The following is a 17,172-nucleotide window of genomic DNA, read 5'->3' as shown; positions in this document are numbered from 1 at the left end:
AGTTCATTATAACACAACATAACGATTGTTTAACAGTACATTTAACGGCAGCGTTGCCAACTCTCCCATATGGTCTAGTGGCTAGGATATCTGGCTTTCACCCAGAAGGCCCGGGTTCGATTCCCGGTATGGGAAATTTTTTTTTGATACGATTTTTTAAACGTAAACCAATGTCCATTGAAGTAAAGACACTTTTATAAATTTATGATTCGATTAGAACTAGATTGCTTAGTATTCTTATGTGATATATTAGCCGGAAATACTAATGTTGTAGATAAATTGAATTTAAAATCAACTTAAGAACTATTTTCAATACCCTGTACGTCAATTTCCATATGAGTTTATATATGTTATTAATATATATGTACATATGTATGTGAAGTTGCGTTCATAAATTTATTTGGTTTTAAAAATGTTTTCAAATGTTAGAACTTATTTGACAATTTTTTTAAGGTTATTTTTTGACATTTTTAACTTCAAAAAGTTTAATAGATATCGTTTAAGTAGTTAATTAAGAAACGGGTTGCCAACCATCCCATATGGTCTAGTGGCTAGGATATCTGGCTTTCACCCAGAAGGCCCGGGTTCGATTCCCGGTATGGGAAAATATTTTTTAGTTCTTTTATACAATATCAATATTCATCTCAAACAAACATTTTGACACAGTTTTCTCTAATAAACATTGTGGAATTAGAGCCAATAACTTTTTTCATTATCGTTTACCTAAATTCAGTACATAATTGTTCGCAAGAGTCTTATATTTATTACACTTAAAACACTCTATAGAATTTGATCAACGAATTTATAGTAACGCAATATATTTTAAGGTTATACGACAACATTTTTTAATGTTGATCTGCCACATTTCTTACGCATTTAGATTATCTTTCTAAATACCTGAAATATTTGAAGTTTGCTTTCAAAAACCAGTATTTTTCTAAAACAAATATTAGAAAAATTATATATGTCAGCATAACGGTAACCTCCCATATGGTCTAGTGGCTAGGATATCTGGCTTTCACCCAGAAGGCCCGGGTTCGATTCCCGGTATGGGAAGATATATTTTTTGAAATCAGAACTCATATATTAAAATTATGTATCGATGATATTTCTATATGTTAAGAAAGTATTGAGCTCTGTACGTTGGTTTATAGTTGAAACAGAATGTTGCAAGAACGAAAGGTCCATTGCACAAAGCATCATTCAATTTTTTTTGTAGATTTAATGCAGATTATATTTGTTTTATATCTGAACCGGCAGAATACTGCACATTACCAAAGATAATGTTCCGAAATCTTGGCAAGAAAGACTGAATTTTAGTATTTTTGTAACGAACTTCACAGAAGAATCTTGTTCATGTAATAGTTTCACCAAATGATCTGTCGTTTAGCAAATAGATTTCTCTTCTGGATGCGTCGATATTTGTATCTTTTATACATTTTACTTTGCTGTCGAAAGAATATTCCATATCGTTTATCTCCCTGAGATCACATTTTCACTGTCATATCGCAAATCTAACACTGTTCCATTAACAGTTTGTGCTTGACAGAGCTGAAAACAGGCAACACTGCAGGTATTTATATACCAAAAATGGTTGATTCACGCTATAGAACAACATTGCTATTATATAAGTGAATGATTAACCATAGCGTTGCCAACTCTCCCATATGGTCTAGTGGCTAGGATATCTGGCTTTCACCCAGAAGGCCCGGGTTCGATTCCCGGTATGGGAAGATCATATTTTTTTGAAATGCCTATGCGAAAAATAAAATTATGCATATCTTCGAAGAATTTAATAAATATGAAAGTTATTAGACTGTCTTCAGTACCACAAATATTGTCAGTCTAGTATCGATTAAAGGTTAATCTAAGATTTTTTGAATGTTTACATAGTGATCACTCAGTTCTTTTTCAGAATTTGTACAGATTTCTACAGATAAAAGTGTGAAAACAGCTGAAATTTACACGAGCATAAATCTAACGCCCAGTCACTTGGAACCAAGAAAGACACATCTACACACCCTATTTTTTTCAAACCTCTATGCAATTGAGTAATTAAGTCAGTCGCTGTGTCGCAATACAATTAAAGCTAAATTTTATTCAAGAAATTCCCAACTAAATTTAATTTAAATGCGAGTCCAAAAGAAAAAAAACAAAAAAAAAAAAAATAGTAACAGTAAATAAACAACAAATGCACCATAAAAGGTGCCCACGATACAAATCGCAATTCGACGGCCAAGCAACCCGACACACCGCCACGCAACAACCGACTCAGTCGGCCATTAACGATTGTTGTTGTGTGCGCATGCCTGCCTGCCAGCCGGCTTGTCTGGTGGTCAATTGTGTCAAACGCCTTTTCGATGCTCGCTTAATTTAAGGCGAAAATCAAAAGTGCGGACGTAATTGCGTGTGTCGCTGGAAACGGCCGACTCGCATACTGTCTATTAGTTTTTGCTTTTGTTTACCTAATCCATTTACACAACAAAATTGCGGTGGTCGGTTTTTTCACGCAGTGACTCACTGACATTTGTTGCACATTCAATTTGCTTTGTTTTTTTGCTACGGCACGCAGGCCTTTTGGCACATAATCCGTCTTTGGTGCGGTTATTAGATAACGCTTGACGTCCGTTGGCTTTGCGCATGCGCACCAATCGAATTTGGCGCGGTGCGTTGTGTTGATTTGTCCGCCGATATGTGTGGTGTGCAGACAGCAAACGTTTTGACAGCTACGGGATATGGTATGTCATAAAAATTGATATGTTTGCATACACTTACATATATGATTATTGGTATTTTATGATTTAGTAATTAAATTGGTACTTTGGTAATGGCTGTGCAATTATTCATGTGAACGCATTTAAAGCGCAGTAAAATTTTGGTGTCGTTTTAATTGAGATTTCAGGCTCAAACAATATTTTCAATTTCAATATTTTCATATTGTTTGAGCCTGAATAGTTAGTTTTTGTAATGCTTTACTTTTTCAAAGTAATGCATAAGTAATTATGAATATTAAAAGTAGATAATTAAATTGGTATTTCAATAGTAATGGTAATCTAGAACGAAGAGTATCAGAAGGTCATATTCAAGGATGAGTTGTAATTGTCAAAATTTGGTACTCGAAATTGTTCTGTTCAAATTGTTTGCAATCGATAATTTCCGATAAACGATTAAAACAAAGTGAACATTTTCCATCGATTAATTGAAACTTTGACTAAATAAGTATCGGTTAAAACTTTTTCGAAAACTAGGCGAAAGCATTTCTTGCTTCTCTAAGTCTTTTATTAAAATAACTATAACAAGGTTGCCACCTTTTTGTAATTTTAAAGATTTTGCTAATATATAATTCGAAATTTAATATGATTTTACCATATTAGTGCTTATAAAAAGAAATATATTTAAGTAAATTTAAATGCAAAATGTTATTTTATAGCGTTGCCACACGACTCCGAATATGAAGTTGTTTGCAATTTTACGTTGAAAATTCACACTGGTGTTGGCTCAAAACTTAAATAATCAATTTTGGCTTGAATTTAAATATAAATCTGAAAAGTGTTGCCACCTTTATTGAATTTTGTAACAGAATTATTATAAAGATCTAAGAAAAATGTACTTTGATTATGAATACTTTTTAAAAAGTATTTTCAAAAATTAAATAACTGTATTTGAAAAGGGCTGCCACTTTTAGTGAATTTTGAAACAGTAATATTAAAAAAAAATATTAAAAAATATAAATTTCAAAAGTTCTATCATTTCACCAACCTATATTCATTATAACACAACATAACGTTAATTTAAGAGTACTTTTAATGGTAGTGTTGCCAACTCTCCCATATGGTCTAGTGGCTAGGATATCTGGCTTTCACCCAGAAGGCCCGGGTTCGATTCCCGGTATGGGAAAATTGTTTTTAGTTCTTTTTATTCTACTAGCAACGAGAGATAAAAATATATTTTTTTAACAAAATATTAATTTTTGTAATTTTGTAGAGTTGCCACCTAATTAAATTTTGGTACAGGATTATTTAAATATCTGAAAATATGCGCTATGTGTTTATAAGTTGAATTTTTAGTCTTGTTTTCTTACAAAAATTTAATTGTACGGAGTTGCCATCTGATTTAAAATAAATTATTTGCATTAAATTGATAAAAAATTAATGTACGTAATTAAACATTTCATGTAATATGTCCCATTCACAAATAAGAAAAATATGAATCCTTTAGAAACGAGGGCAAAACCGCCTAATGAGTAGCTTTTCTAAGTATATTAATTACTAAAGCCATATAATATACGGTTATATATATATATATATACAAACGTATGTATCTAGGTCCATATATTCGTATGTAGTCGTAGTATTAAGGCATCATTTAATGAACATGTCACACTTCCATAATTACTGTGTGCTAAAAATTTGGTGTTAAACATCTAAGGATTCCCAAACGTGTCTTCCTGTACATGCAGACTCCATTACACATGTGAAAGGATCCTTCGTACAACGCAAACGAAAAGCAGAGCATACTCGTATAAAAAAGTAAACAATAAAAGCATTTATGAAGCCAAGTGATGTGTGAAAATAAAACAAAATGGAGTAACAAGCATATCCTGGCAGCGAAGAAAGCCAAACGAAGGCAAGCGAGCGCACACACATAAGTAAATAAATACTCATATGAGATGCAAAAAGTAGCAACAAAAAAAAAATCGGACAAAAAAACTCATTAACCCAAGACCCACCATCGACTCCGTACGCCGTGGCAGTCGCGCTGAGAAAAAACACAACGCATGAAATTCGCAATTTCATTTCACTTTTGGCTCTTTGGCCCCATTTAACCTACCTCACATCCAACGCTTTTGCTTTTATTGAAAATCTTTTTTGTTTCTGTTTTTTTGGTTTCCTCCTCTGCGTTCCGTGGCTGTGTGAGTATCAGCTCCCTTTCTGAGCTGTGGTCGTTTGCTCTTTCACTTAAAATACAAAAGTATGTATTTAATGCAATGCAACTTTGCCAACAACACCAACAACAATAACAATAGTATAACAGTTAAGTAAACAGTTGAAAGAAGTAAAATATTTTTATTTAAAAATTTTATGCGCCACTAAGTTTCGATAGCGCCGTGCTGTGGAGAGCGAATGGCAACGTTCATGTAAAGGACGAGAGTTCATTCTGCGGCGCATATTAAAAGGCTCAACTGATGTTATGGGTAGGTGTGTGTGTATTTTGGTTGGTCTAGGAGAGAATACGAAAAAATTATTTTGCATTTACCTTAATGGCATAAGGCACAGTCATCCTTTAATGGCGGTCGATTCTTAAATACGGACACTGAACCTTCTGCGCTTTTCCACATTAAATGACTAGGGATGAATAGAGAAATGAACAATCATATTTATCAGAATTTAATAGTTGCGATATGTGCATGGTACCATTTTTGTGGTTGACCTCAGACTCTAAAACAATGAAATCATGATATGAGAAATAATTTTATGGAGTTGCCATTTCATTACCAAAAATTAAATAAAATCTTTTAGCTAAGTCTCTGGAATCTTAAAATGAAAGCAAATATTTTATAATGTTGCCACTTAATTACAGAAATAAATATATATTTTTCAAAATAATAATATTCGCTCATTCCCTTTCCATAAGTCATTCAATAAACTTAAAGCTGGCGTTGTCGTCAATTTTCTCTTTTAAAAACCATGACATCACGTGGCCTTCCAAAATGTGAATAAACCTGACATTACGAAATCAAAACAAATGTAAAAGAACTTGATATCTCGTAACCCTCAATATGTAAACAAACCTGTCCAAGTTCAATGACACTGCCAAATATGTGTCTCCATTTTGAGGGGTCACGTCACGTCAGTATCTTTTTACACTTTGAGGAGTCACGTGATGTCAGGTTTGTTTGAATTATGAGGGGTCACATAAGGTCATGTTAGTTTAAATTTTATTGTTAAAATTTGTTGATTTTAATTTAAATAATTATTTTTATATCTTGTGTGGTTAAGTAAAAAGAAGCTGTGGGACACCCGACCTCAATATCAATAAGTCCTCGACGACCCACAAGGTTAAAAATTATACTTTGTTTCTTCAATAGATAGATTGATTTTTTATTTAGTGGTCTGCTTTCAGCTGTAACCTTTTTTCGACGGTCTGTTCAGCGATAGGTTCAAACCATATTCGTTAGACCTTTATTTAAGTATGGAGTATTCTCTTTCTGAGATATTGTATTCGCAGAATCATCTGTATTTAAAAGTCTATTATCTCTGATCTTTAGTTACATCGCTTCACGGTTTCAGTTGTCCGACTTGCTCACTGCTTCATTGCTGTCTGAAGACTGTTGCTAGTCTGTTAAGGCTCTCATAGAATTTTGCTGTCCATATTTTTTGAATTCACCCTTAAATGCACCAATCGTATATTGCTATATTTATGCTTTCATATTTTCAATAATGCAGTTGAGTCTGAGGAATTTTTGAACTTTTTTCGAGCAGAAAACCACTTCTCTGTACTCATGTACCGAATGAACAGTTAAAAGAGTGCATAAGTGGCTGAATAATATTGCATGGAGCTTAATTTGATTTGTGGGCGAGTGTTTAGGGTTTGCAGTTCGGTGGGTTCTTGTTAAATCGAAGTCCATATTTGAAAAATTGTACGAGCTAGTAAGTAATTGCTTCAAATATTAGTAATAATTTTCTATTATTTGTAAATATGTACGAATGTGCGCATCTATATCTAAATTAGCATATGAATGGGGAAGTACACAGTTTCCCAGGAAATCGAGGAGAACATATTAAATTCCATTTGAAAAAACAAAATTCATGTTGTGATGACCGATGCACATATGTAAGTCTTATATGTATTTGTAGAGTGAACTAAATAATGCTGTAAATTTCATAGAACTGGAGAATATGCATATAAGCGCTTCATTTGGATTGAATAGAAGGAAGAATAATTGAAAAAAAAAACAGAAATTGCTAGAGGTATTTAGTGTTAAAATTTAATAATGAATATATAGTACATTAATATCTTTTACAAAGTGGTTTGAAGTAACTTCCTATGAAAAGAAACTGAAAAACTTAAAATACTGTGCTTGTTCTTGTTTCTTTCTTGAGTTGGTAACATTACGAGGTATGGAATGTTGCATAGCTTACTTACTGCTCTATATATTTACACTCACATCGCAATACCTTTTGCTTTTGAGAGATCTCTAAGGAAGAACCTGGTCTTTTGCACAATAGTATAATATGAGATGTGTTTGTTCTGTTGAAAGAAGGTTGTTGATTCGTTCACTTCTGATCTTTCGAAGCATGTTAGTGTGTGAATATTTGGAGATTTTAGAGATTGCTGTCTGAATGAAGCGACAGAAAGCCTTCTCAACGAAATTTTTGTGATTGCTGCCGAGTTTATACCTCTTGTTCGGATGTAAATTCCTATTCGCTTGTTTAGTTAAACCTGATGGTTGATTTTAGAGTTCCAAAACCACTCTAATAGGGTCCAATTAGTATATTATCGTTCAGACTTTATTTATTATGCGAAGATTTAAGTATAATCTCATTTAAAAGAGTAAGAAGGGCCTTTCAGATTTTTTGGTCTAGATTGCGAGATCTAAATTTTTTGTTGAGTGGACTAAATAAATTTTAACTCTGAAAATAAGTTTCTATTGTTAAATTGTACTGCCTTGGAATAGCATGTAATGTATCTGATGGATGTAATTTATCTGAACCTATTGGTATCGCGTTCATTAGCTGATACACAGTACTTCTCATATTACTGGAGAGATATTACTACTCATATTTGGAGAGATATTAGAGAGTGTATTTATTAGTACGCAGACCTAATACTGATGATGAGTCATTCCATATTGCCCAATATTGTCTTAACAATCGCTCTATTGGGCGGCCAACTCCGCATGTGTACTTCGGGAGGAGAGTATTGTTGTAGGTCAGGAATGTCGCTTGTGAAACGACTCCATTATCCAGAAGATGCTACTAGTTTTGATTGGGTAAAGTTGGATTGAGGTTAAACACAGCTTTGAAATAAGCATTAAATCAGCTTTAAAACGAAATATTTTTCCATCTCCTCACTTTAAACTCCAAGATTAACAGTAGAAAAAATAATTTCAAATTGCTAACGGTAATTCCCTCGGACAATTCCCTTGTGTAGTTATGCGAATGAAGTGAGAAAATTTGTGATTTAATATATTTTGAATCGATTATATATGTATATATGCTAACTGTGTTGTTAACACACTTGTATAAATTACAACAAACAACGCCTAATGAATGTTGTTAACATGAGAAATTTCATTTTAATATGCGAGCAAGTTTGCTCAACAACTTACGTAAATAAACGCACACCTACATACCGACATACAAGCATCAATAACTGTCTTCTTATACTTGTATGGATATATGTATATGCCAGCAACTCAACACCCCCTCCTTTTGCCCCGCCATTCATGCTCATTTAAGTGAAAAGAAAATGAAATGCGATTGCGGCTGTTGCGGTTACAACGGCATATTAATATTTATATTGATGTGTGCGTGTGTGAGTGTGTGTGTTTGTGTGTGGGTTGTAGGTGCGTAAAAACACAATGGCACACAACTGGAGTGACTTTGCTGTGGTTTGTTGTGTTTGCTGGAAAATCTCATTAAATTGCAGAAGTGTATAACTGAAATTACTTTCATTCCACGCTCATACGGTTAAAGAGAGAGTGGATTGCATTACATAATACACATACTCACATCACTTTTTTTCGTTGTACGTACTTCTAAATTCAAACATCCATATTTGTCATGTAAAGGATTACGTATGTGGTGTTATGTTTTCTTACTCGCTCTTATGAAATGTGTAAATCTCATATTTGCAGCGACAAATAATTGTTTGAGCGCGTTTAAGTATTTGGGACGTCAATATAGAGTGATATGTGTATACATTAGGGTGGTTGACATTTTTAAGACTTTTTTAACATTTTATTTTATTTCAAATGAAGAATAAGGAGTCAACACGACATTTTTGTTGCCGCTAATAAGTTAAAATATTGTTTATATTATTTATATTATATATTACGTATATTATGCATTATGGTGGTTCTGTTTTTTACGAATTTTTATACAACACATTTTTTTATCTGAAATTTGGACCATAGTTTTTTGTGACCGTTAAAAAATTGTAGATAGTTTACATTTTAATATAATACAATTTAATATAATTTATATAAACACTTAACTTTGATTCTAGTATAAATTTAATTTTTTTAAGTAATATTGAATACTATTAAGTATATTGCTATTTGAAAAAAATTTACATTACATTACATATTTATAATTTTTATACTAGGTTAGGTTTGTAGACAGATCTCTGCAAAAAAACAGAAGATCTCACTTAGAAAGTGGTACCAATAAAACTCCTCAAAGACCTTTAAGATTAAGCAAAACGCTTGGAATCCGTTACAAATTTCTTAAGACGGCTAATATCGATTCTAGCCAATTCGCTAGGATCGCCGAAAAAGGGCCTTCCGAGGTGTTTCAACCTCAGTCTGGCAAAAGCTGGACAATGAAGAAGGAAATGCTTAGATGATTTCATCTCGCCTTCCTCCATACAGCTTTGGAAACTTGCATCTGCCACGATCCCAAGTCTCACCGCATGGGTACCCATTGGACAATGTCCAGTAGTATTGTCATCGATTCCAATGCCAGTATTGCCACTCTGCTGTCGGAGTGAATACATACCTCTCTAAATGAGGTTACCATACGGAGCAGTGCGTGCACTGCTACTTTGATCGCAGCGACCTCTGCTTGGAAGACACTGCAGTGGTCAGGTAGCCTAAAGCTGGCATTGATAGAGAGCTTTCTGCAGAAAACTCCCCCTCCCACCTTTCCCCTTAGCTTCGATCTATCCGTGGAAAGGCTGACTGCACTTCTCCTCCATTGACTTCTTCCTTCCCATATATCCCTCGTAGGTACGTGTGCAGAGAAAAAACCTCTAGCGGGCGGTTCCGCGGTGCAGTGGTCCAAGTAGTCAGGGATGCAATCGAACCGACGGAGAATTTCAGAATGCCCCTGCTTAGGACCGATCATTAACCCAGTGTCTCTGAGTCTGACAGCGACCTTTGCCGTATGCGATTTTCATATTAAGTTTATTTAAATTTTTTTTTCTTTCAACTAAAAGAAATCAAAATATTTCTTTATTCCTGTAAAGCATAGAACACCCTATTTATGCGTCTTCTTATGACAAACAATAATTAATTTTAATTTTAACATATTTCTTTCATTTTTATTAAAAATATTTTTTTAATTTCAAAATAAAAACTAAAAAGATCCCTAATATACATATAAAAAATATGTTTGGACAAACTTTTGTATATTTTGGTTTTGTTGCTACCTTGGTATATATTTTATTTATTTACTCTACAACATTCATAAAAAATGAAAATATAATAAGAAGAACATATGCTGACATATCCTTATGCCAGAAATTAATGCAGTATGGTTGTATCATATTTTTCTTATTTTGATTAAAAAAATATTTTTTTGATAATTTAATTAAATTTAGAACATCCCTAATGTATTAAGAACACCCTTTCGACAAAATTTATATATTTTTATTTTTATTGTAAACCTAATAAAATTAGTTAATTAATTAAAAAAATAATAATTTATTTTTTATTATTTAGCAAAAAAAAAAATATATGGACACCCCTAATGCCAGCATATCCCTATGCCCAAATTTATATTACATATATTTTCATTTTATTACATAAGTATGCCTTCGGCATTTATGACATTTATCGCTGACAAATGTAATTTTACGCAATCACACACACACACAAATATTCGCATAAACAAGTAAGCCTGTATGTTAGGAATTTATTTATTAGGGTTCTCACTTACGCACCGTTTTTGACTTATCCCTGTCTTCAGCAGTCATACGAGGCAGACATTTATTTCTGTTTACAATACAGTTGTAGATATGCATTTTTATTGTTTGTTTCTTGTTTTGCTTTGTTGTTGTTTACACAACAGTCGTGCTTGTAGATACAAGGATATTGGGAGCTGCCAAAGTGAGCATTAAATTTTTGCTTAGATAAAAGAAATTCGTGTAATATTATTGCAGAGGTAGTATATAACGGAAATGTATGTAGTTGAGTAATATCGAGCGTTGGTGTAAGCTACCATTCTATTTATTGCGAATTTCATGCTTTTCTGATCGACTGCCAGTGCGTATGAGTAACTATTTTGGATAATACATTTTATTGACTTTGATTTGGTGTAACCTTGATGCAAATTTACATAGAAATTACTTTAATTTTACAAATTTGTTTTATTGAAGCACTAAATTTATTACTTCAATTAACCCTGACCCGAATAGGTTGGCATTTAATGATCAAAATAAATGGTTTAATTTTTGATTTTAATTCGATAATCAAATTTGTATTCTTATTTGAGTTGGGATGACTCAATGCAAAATTTATACCGAATTTTAAAACTCACAAAGTAATTTGGGCCTTATAGAATCGAGTTTTTGCTTAAGGGGTTACATGGGTTTCGTGGGTTAAAAAATCTATTTTTTGTTATTTGGCTTATTAATTCCTACAACATCTCAAGAATATTATCCTAAATTTTCAAGTCGATTCGAATATTAGTTTCGGAGATACAGACTTTGGAAGGTGTGCGCTCCAACTCAGGTATTATTGTTACTAAAAGCTTTAAAAGCGTTTTTCTCGGAACCGTCTTTTCAAAGTCTATTGTCAAATTTTCTCGAAAACTACACAACCGATTTTGATGAAATTTCACACAGGTGTTCGAGATACAATTTATTCGTACTTAAACGAAGAATTTTATTTTTCAATTACAACTATTTAAAAGAAAATGTCAAGTAAATTTGGCCGAATTTTTTATTTCAATTCTTACTTTTTTTGTCTTTCCTTCGTTCAAGCACGAGTTTATGGTCTTATCTAAAACACTTATGTTTGTTTTGTCATTTTGGATGATCCTGTCAGGAGTTACGCTGACAACGCGGACGCACCTTTTTTCCGAGGGGTCCCCGGAAATGACGTCACAATGAAGGGGTTTTAATTTTTTTTAAGACAAAAGGTATAAAAAATAATTTTTTTACATAAAAAAAAAAATACTGAAAATAGGCCCTTAAGAAGACATATGACAACTGGCTCTCAAAAATTTTATTAAATTTCATATGTACCACTCTTCTACTTCAAGAAGTAAGTTGGTCTAATCATTAGAAAAATGAGGTATTTTGGGCACCAAATTCATTTCCGACTGCTTTAAAAAAAAAATTAGAATATGGTTCTTATGGGTATGCTCAAAAAATAGCGGGAATTTTCGTTTCTTTGTTTTTTGAAAAATATATTTATGCATTCGTCTACATTAAAAAAAGGCCTAATCTTAACGGCTGCCACAGTCAAAGTAAGCAATGAATACAGCTAAAAAAAAAAATGACAATTGAACTCTCCGATCTCGAGAAATTTTTTTAAATTCCTGTTATTTTTTGAACACGCTTCGAATATATAATTACTCTTACCCCAAAATTAGTGTTAGAAGATGCTTAACTTAAGTTTAGACACTTTAGAACCGAGCAATGAGCGCTGTTAGCTTTTCCATCAACTCTAAAGCTTGACTTGGTTTGGATTTTGACCTTCAACAAATCACCGTTAGCTCGCGAGCGTAATGTACTATTTTAGAGGGGGTTAAATGAAGATCTAGAATAAGGCTTTTGGATATTACGGATTTCTAATTCCTTAAATTTTTCAAAAATAAATTTTTTCTTAATTAATTTTCGAAGTAGTAGAATGTAAGGCGAGAAACTTCAAACTATTTAAATTTTTCTTCCTTAAACTAAATATATATGTATATGAATATGTGTCTTCTTAATTATATAGTATATTAATTTCACTTTCGCTCATTGTTCCCACTTGACCCTATTTCTTCGCCAAAGACACTCTCCGCTGCCATTAACTGTTAATGTAATGACATTTAGTTTTACCGACTGCGCCACTACTGACAGTACGTACTCGTACATATTTATATGATGTTATTGTTGTTGCTGCTTCCCTTTGCGCTCATTTCGCTAAACATAATAAATCAATTATGCGTAGCGCGCGCTTAAAAGGTTCCTTACAACAATAATAAGTGCGAGAACCCGCACCCGCTGCTCTGACTAAGGTCTTCGCTTGACAGTTGAGCTCGACTACTGCGCACTTTGAGTGCGTGTGTGTGTGTGCATTTGCGAATGTGTCAATGATGTTTTAATATGTCATTTGGTGCAACCGCCCTCTCTGCAGCCTTGTCTTCTAAGTATGTATATACTCTTTGAATGGGAATGTACGGTGGCGTCGAAGGAGAGTGTGCGAATGAAGTGACAGCAGCAGCTCGTTGGAAGCGCAATTTCCTCGTATCGCATTTATGAAATTGAAATTAGCGCACTCTGCTGAGGGTCGGAGGGCGTCAGCAATTGAAGGCGGTTAATGGCTGTCACCCGCAAGTGCGTACTTATCAGTATGAAAGCCTTATAAACTTGCATTGCCTTTGGTGATGATTATGAACTGTTTGCCAGATTATTCTTTAGAATTTAGTTCTAAGGAAAATATTACGCAGAAGAAGCAGTAACGTGGCTTGTGATAGTGGGCCGGTTTGTCTGATGCATAAGCCATAGATTGAGGATTTACTTCAGAACTATCTTCCATTCCACAAAAGAAAGCTCGAGCCCGGTATTCAGGGTTTAGTGCATCCAAGCTTGGATGACGTTGTGCCTTTGTACTCTTCTTCAATCTCTTATACACATGCTCTCAAAGTAGTAGTAGAACTTCGTTAAAGAAATTAAGATAGATGATACAAAAGAGCTCAAATCTTGAAGAACCAAACAAGCTGGATATCATATATCGAAAAAGCCTTGGGCTCTAAACAAATCTGCTTAAGCGTTTTATTTTATATTCCCGTCAGTTCACGAGGATGGTTGTTTGATATCTTGTCGAGATGACTTCTTCTTGTCTTGTACCAAACATCTTCGAGAACTGATATCCAGCAAGACATATAATTTTACTCACGAAAATAGGGTAATACTCTAGTAATACCACTATAGACCAGAAATATCCTGAGACAGCATTAGCTAGAGTTGATAAGTGCCATAACAATAAGGCAGCGAAGGTCAAAGCCCTCTTGAGGTCTACTACCAGGCGGCTGGGGATCGCGTGCGCTTTATGCCACTTATCAACTACTTTCTTCAAATAATTGTGAAATTAAGGCCAAATTGTCTTTCCTGGCATGATCATCAGTTTAACAATTCCCTGGTATCCCACTGGGACCAGGTAGCCATATTCGTCCTATCATGAAGTATGTAACTGGATGCCATTGATAATGAGGTTAGGCAACTTCAGCTGGTCCATTCATTCCAAAGCCGTTTTCAAAATTAAATTGAAAGTGTCCAAAGTGTCGCACCAAATAGAAGGCAAAGTGAAGTGCTTTATAATGTTGCAGCGATTAGATAAATAAATCTTAAAATGATTGCAATGAAAAAGCGCATAAATTGTGCATAACTGTTACGCACATAACCGTTTTGAGCCGAAAATATGCAATGCAGTGCAATTTGCAAAAACGCTGCGGTCGGGCCCAACCCTAAAACCGATGTCAACGCACATGTGTATGTGCCGTTAAATGGTCAGGCGGAAGAGGCAGTGCCACGAATGGTGCGGCATGCACGGACTGCCCGCCAACCAAGAGCACCGACGACGCCAGCAGCTGTCCGAAATGGGAGCCTGACGACAGGGCTACAAAACGCTTGCAACGCTTGCAATCAGACTATCAACAGTAAGCTTGTCGGAGGTGGCGGTGCTGGATGGGAGCTTGGAAGTTGCTTAACACGCATACAGCAGCCAACGCCGAATGCAGATTAACGGTGACCAAGTAAGCCATGGAGCGAAGGAGCGTCGCAGCAACAACCGGTTTACCTTCACTTTTGCGGCATGCCGTTAATGGTAGTTGTTGTTGCTGCAGCTGTTGTTGTTGCGTCGTGTTAACAACACGTATTTGCTCTAATTTATGCCCAAGCCAGCGAACGGTTCAATGCGTTAATGGCAAATGCAGGCAGCCGACAGCATACAGCTAGCTAGCCAGTTAGGCTGGGCAATCGAAGCCGCCTCGGATGGCGATGGCGATGGCGTGGTGCGAGTGGTAAACGCTTGTCGCACGGTCGCAATTATTACAATTGCCGTTTGAGCGCTTATACTGCTCTTGTTGTCACATTTATGGGCAGCACCAGCAGCAGCTGTGTGTCGACAGCCAATTGTGGAGCGCGAGCGCTCATAGCCAAGGCAACGGGCTAACGCACCAGTACCATGGACATACGCACTCCTAACCTCCTTTTATGTGCAATCGGAGTGGTGTATGATGCACGCTGTTGTTGTTGCCTCCGCTGCCGAAAAGTGCTTTTGTGCGAAATGCGTTGCGACTACTGAATGCCAGTGTATTGGTGTGGTCGCAATTGTTGATTTGCCCTAATTCGATTGCATGAGCTTCGGCCTGGTGGGCACTGGCTTTTGCTGAATGAAATGTGAGGCGCTTCCGCAAGAAATTAGAGAGTAATGAATAAAAGTGAAAACAACTGTATCGCTGTCATCGGATGCGAGTTGTGTAAGTTACTGACTTGCTGCATATTTGTTGATAGTTGTCGAGGTGTAGGGTTGTCGGCCGGACTTTGAGTGGATTTCGGGATTTCTGTTGTTCTTCTCTTTTATGGAAAAGCTAGCATATCGAACGGTTCAAGTTCGTGTTTTAGCTCTCTATAATGAGGAACGCATAGCTCATGGAATAGGCCCTTGACCGACCCACTGATGACAACCTTTCATTCTGTGGTCCGATAAGGGCTTTAAGTTGTCTGGCTTCTACTCAACTATATTTCTTCGGAATTTGATGTTTCCGTTATCCAACCGAAGAAGACTAAAATGGAACTAGATAAGAAGTGGACTAAGTTGGGAGTTTTGAATTTGGAGAATTTCTAATCCTGAGGACTTTTCATTGGAATTTCGAAAGTTTATATGAAGAAGAGTTTTTAAGAAGGAACCCCAGTTAAAGATGTTACCCGCAGAGACTACTGCAAGTTAGGTTTATAACAGAACCTCACTCGAAATGAAATCTGTGTCCGGTGGAGCTTTGCTAAACTTTGTAAGACGAACCATATCCAGAGATGTATGAGGTGTTTACTGGTACATATTATTTTCTGGATCTTTCGAACTCTGTCAGAGTTCGTCTTATTCATGGTAGATACATTTCAGAAAAGCCAGTAAATCGGGAAAAGTTAGAAAATTGTGCTTAAAAGATCGGTTGAAGTTTTTTAAAGTACACTATATCTCAAATCTGTTTCACAGCCTTAGTCTTTGCGTTTTGAAAACCGAAATGTCTCAATCAAGTTTTTTCATTGAGTTTTTAAACTGTTCCCTCACAACCATTCGACCACCCTAGTGAATATGCCTCGTCTGCTTTCAATTGTTACAATTTTTGTTGTTGTTGTTGCATAACAAAAACTGTTGCCAGGCAGCATTCATTGATTCGCCGATGACAACAAAACACAGTTATAGACGTACATACAAACATATCGGCACATATTCACATTCCTCATCTGCTTACAACAGTTTTGCCGTTGTTTACGTTTGAGTTTTTTGTCGCTTACCAGGTTATTGGCTGTCTTGCTTGACTGACTTGTCATCATCAACGCGATGGCAAACTGGGAAATGAGCGCAGTGTGGCTTAGGCCTAACGCTGCACTTGTCTGTCCATTGCAAAGCCACCGCCGCTCTTCTTTGATGGTTTTTGCAAATACTCTTACATATATGTTTGTATGTCTGTATGTTGGCTTAATGCCATTTAGCCTTTTAAATGATTTCACAAAAGGCGCTTACTGTTAAACTGCCTAACTACCAGCTTGTACTGCCATACATACGGCTATATATATACTTAAATACCCACACCTGTACTGTCTACCCGTTTGCCTGCAGTCTTTAATTTGTTGCCATGAAATCGATCATTGTTTACAACGACATTAATTTGATTTGGATATGACAAATGACAAGTTGTAGAATTCGTTCACAAACAATGTCAGCGGCCGGGAAGCGGAAGTTATTGTTATATGGAAAATGGCAAAATATCGTAAAAATTGAAAAAAGTAAAATTT

At 35.2% G+C, this 17,172-nt stretch overlaps 5 non-coding genes across 5 annotated transcripts; all 5 read left to right on the top strand.

The window, feature by feature from the left end:
- Positions 1 to 63: 63 nt before the first annotated feature.
- Positions 64 to 135, top strand: Trnae-uuc (transfer RNA glutamic acid (anticodon UUC)). Its single transcript has one exon. It is a non-coding gene; the product is annotated as a tRNA-Glu (tRNA).
- Positions 136 to 533: 398 nt separating this feature from the next.
- On the top strand, positions 534 to 605 carry Trnae-uuc (transfer RNA glutamic acid (anticodon UUC)). The gene has a single exon. It is a non-coding gene; the product is annotated as a tRNA-Glu (tRNA).
- A 379-nt stretch (positions 606 to 984) lies between these two features.
- Trnae-uuc (transfer RNA glutamic acid (anticodon UUC)) lies at positions 985 to 1,056 on the top strand. Its single transcript has one exon. It is a non-coding gene; the product is annotated as a tRNA-Glu (tRNA).
- Positions 1,057 to 1,661: 605 nt separating this feature from the next.
- Positions 1,662 to 1,733, top strand: Trnae-uuc (transfer RNA glutamic acid (anticodon UUC)). Its single transcript has one exon. It is a non-coding gene; the product is annotated as a tRNA-Glu (tRNA).
- Positions 1,734 to 3,825: 2,092 nt separating this feature from the next.
- Trnae-uuc (transfer RNA glutamic acid (anticodon UUC)) lies at positions 3,826 to 3,897 on the top strand. Its single transcript has one exon. It is a non-coding gene; the product is annotated as a tRNA-Glu (tRNA).
- The last annotated feature ends 13,275 nt before the right edge of the window (positions 3,898 to 17,172 follow it).

The sequence above is a fragment of the Zeugodacus cucurbitae genome, chromosome 5 (assembly GCF_028554725.1).
Source record: "Zeugodacus cucurbitae isolate PBARC_wt_2022May chromosome 5, idZeuCucr1.2, whole genome shotgun sequence".
Lineage (NCBI taxonomy): Eukaryota > Metazoa > Arthropoda > Insecta > Diptera > Tephritidae > Zeugodacus > Zeugodacus cucurbitae.
Note: the sequence above shows the minus strand (reverse complement) of the source record. Positions and strands in the feature narration are given on the sequence as shown.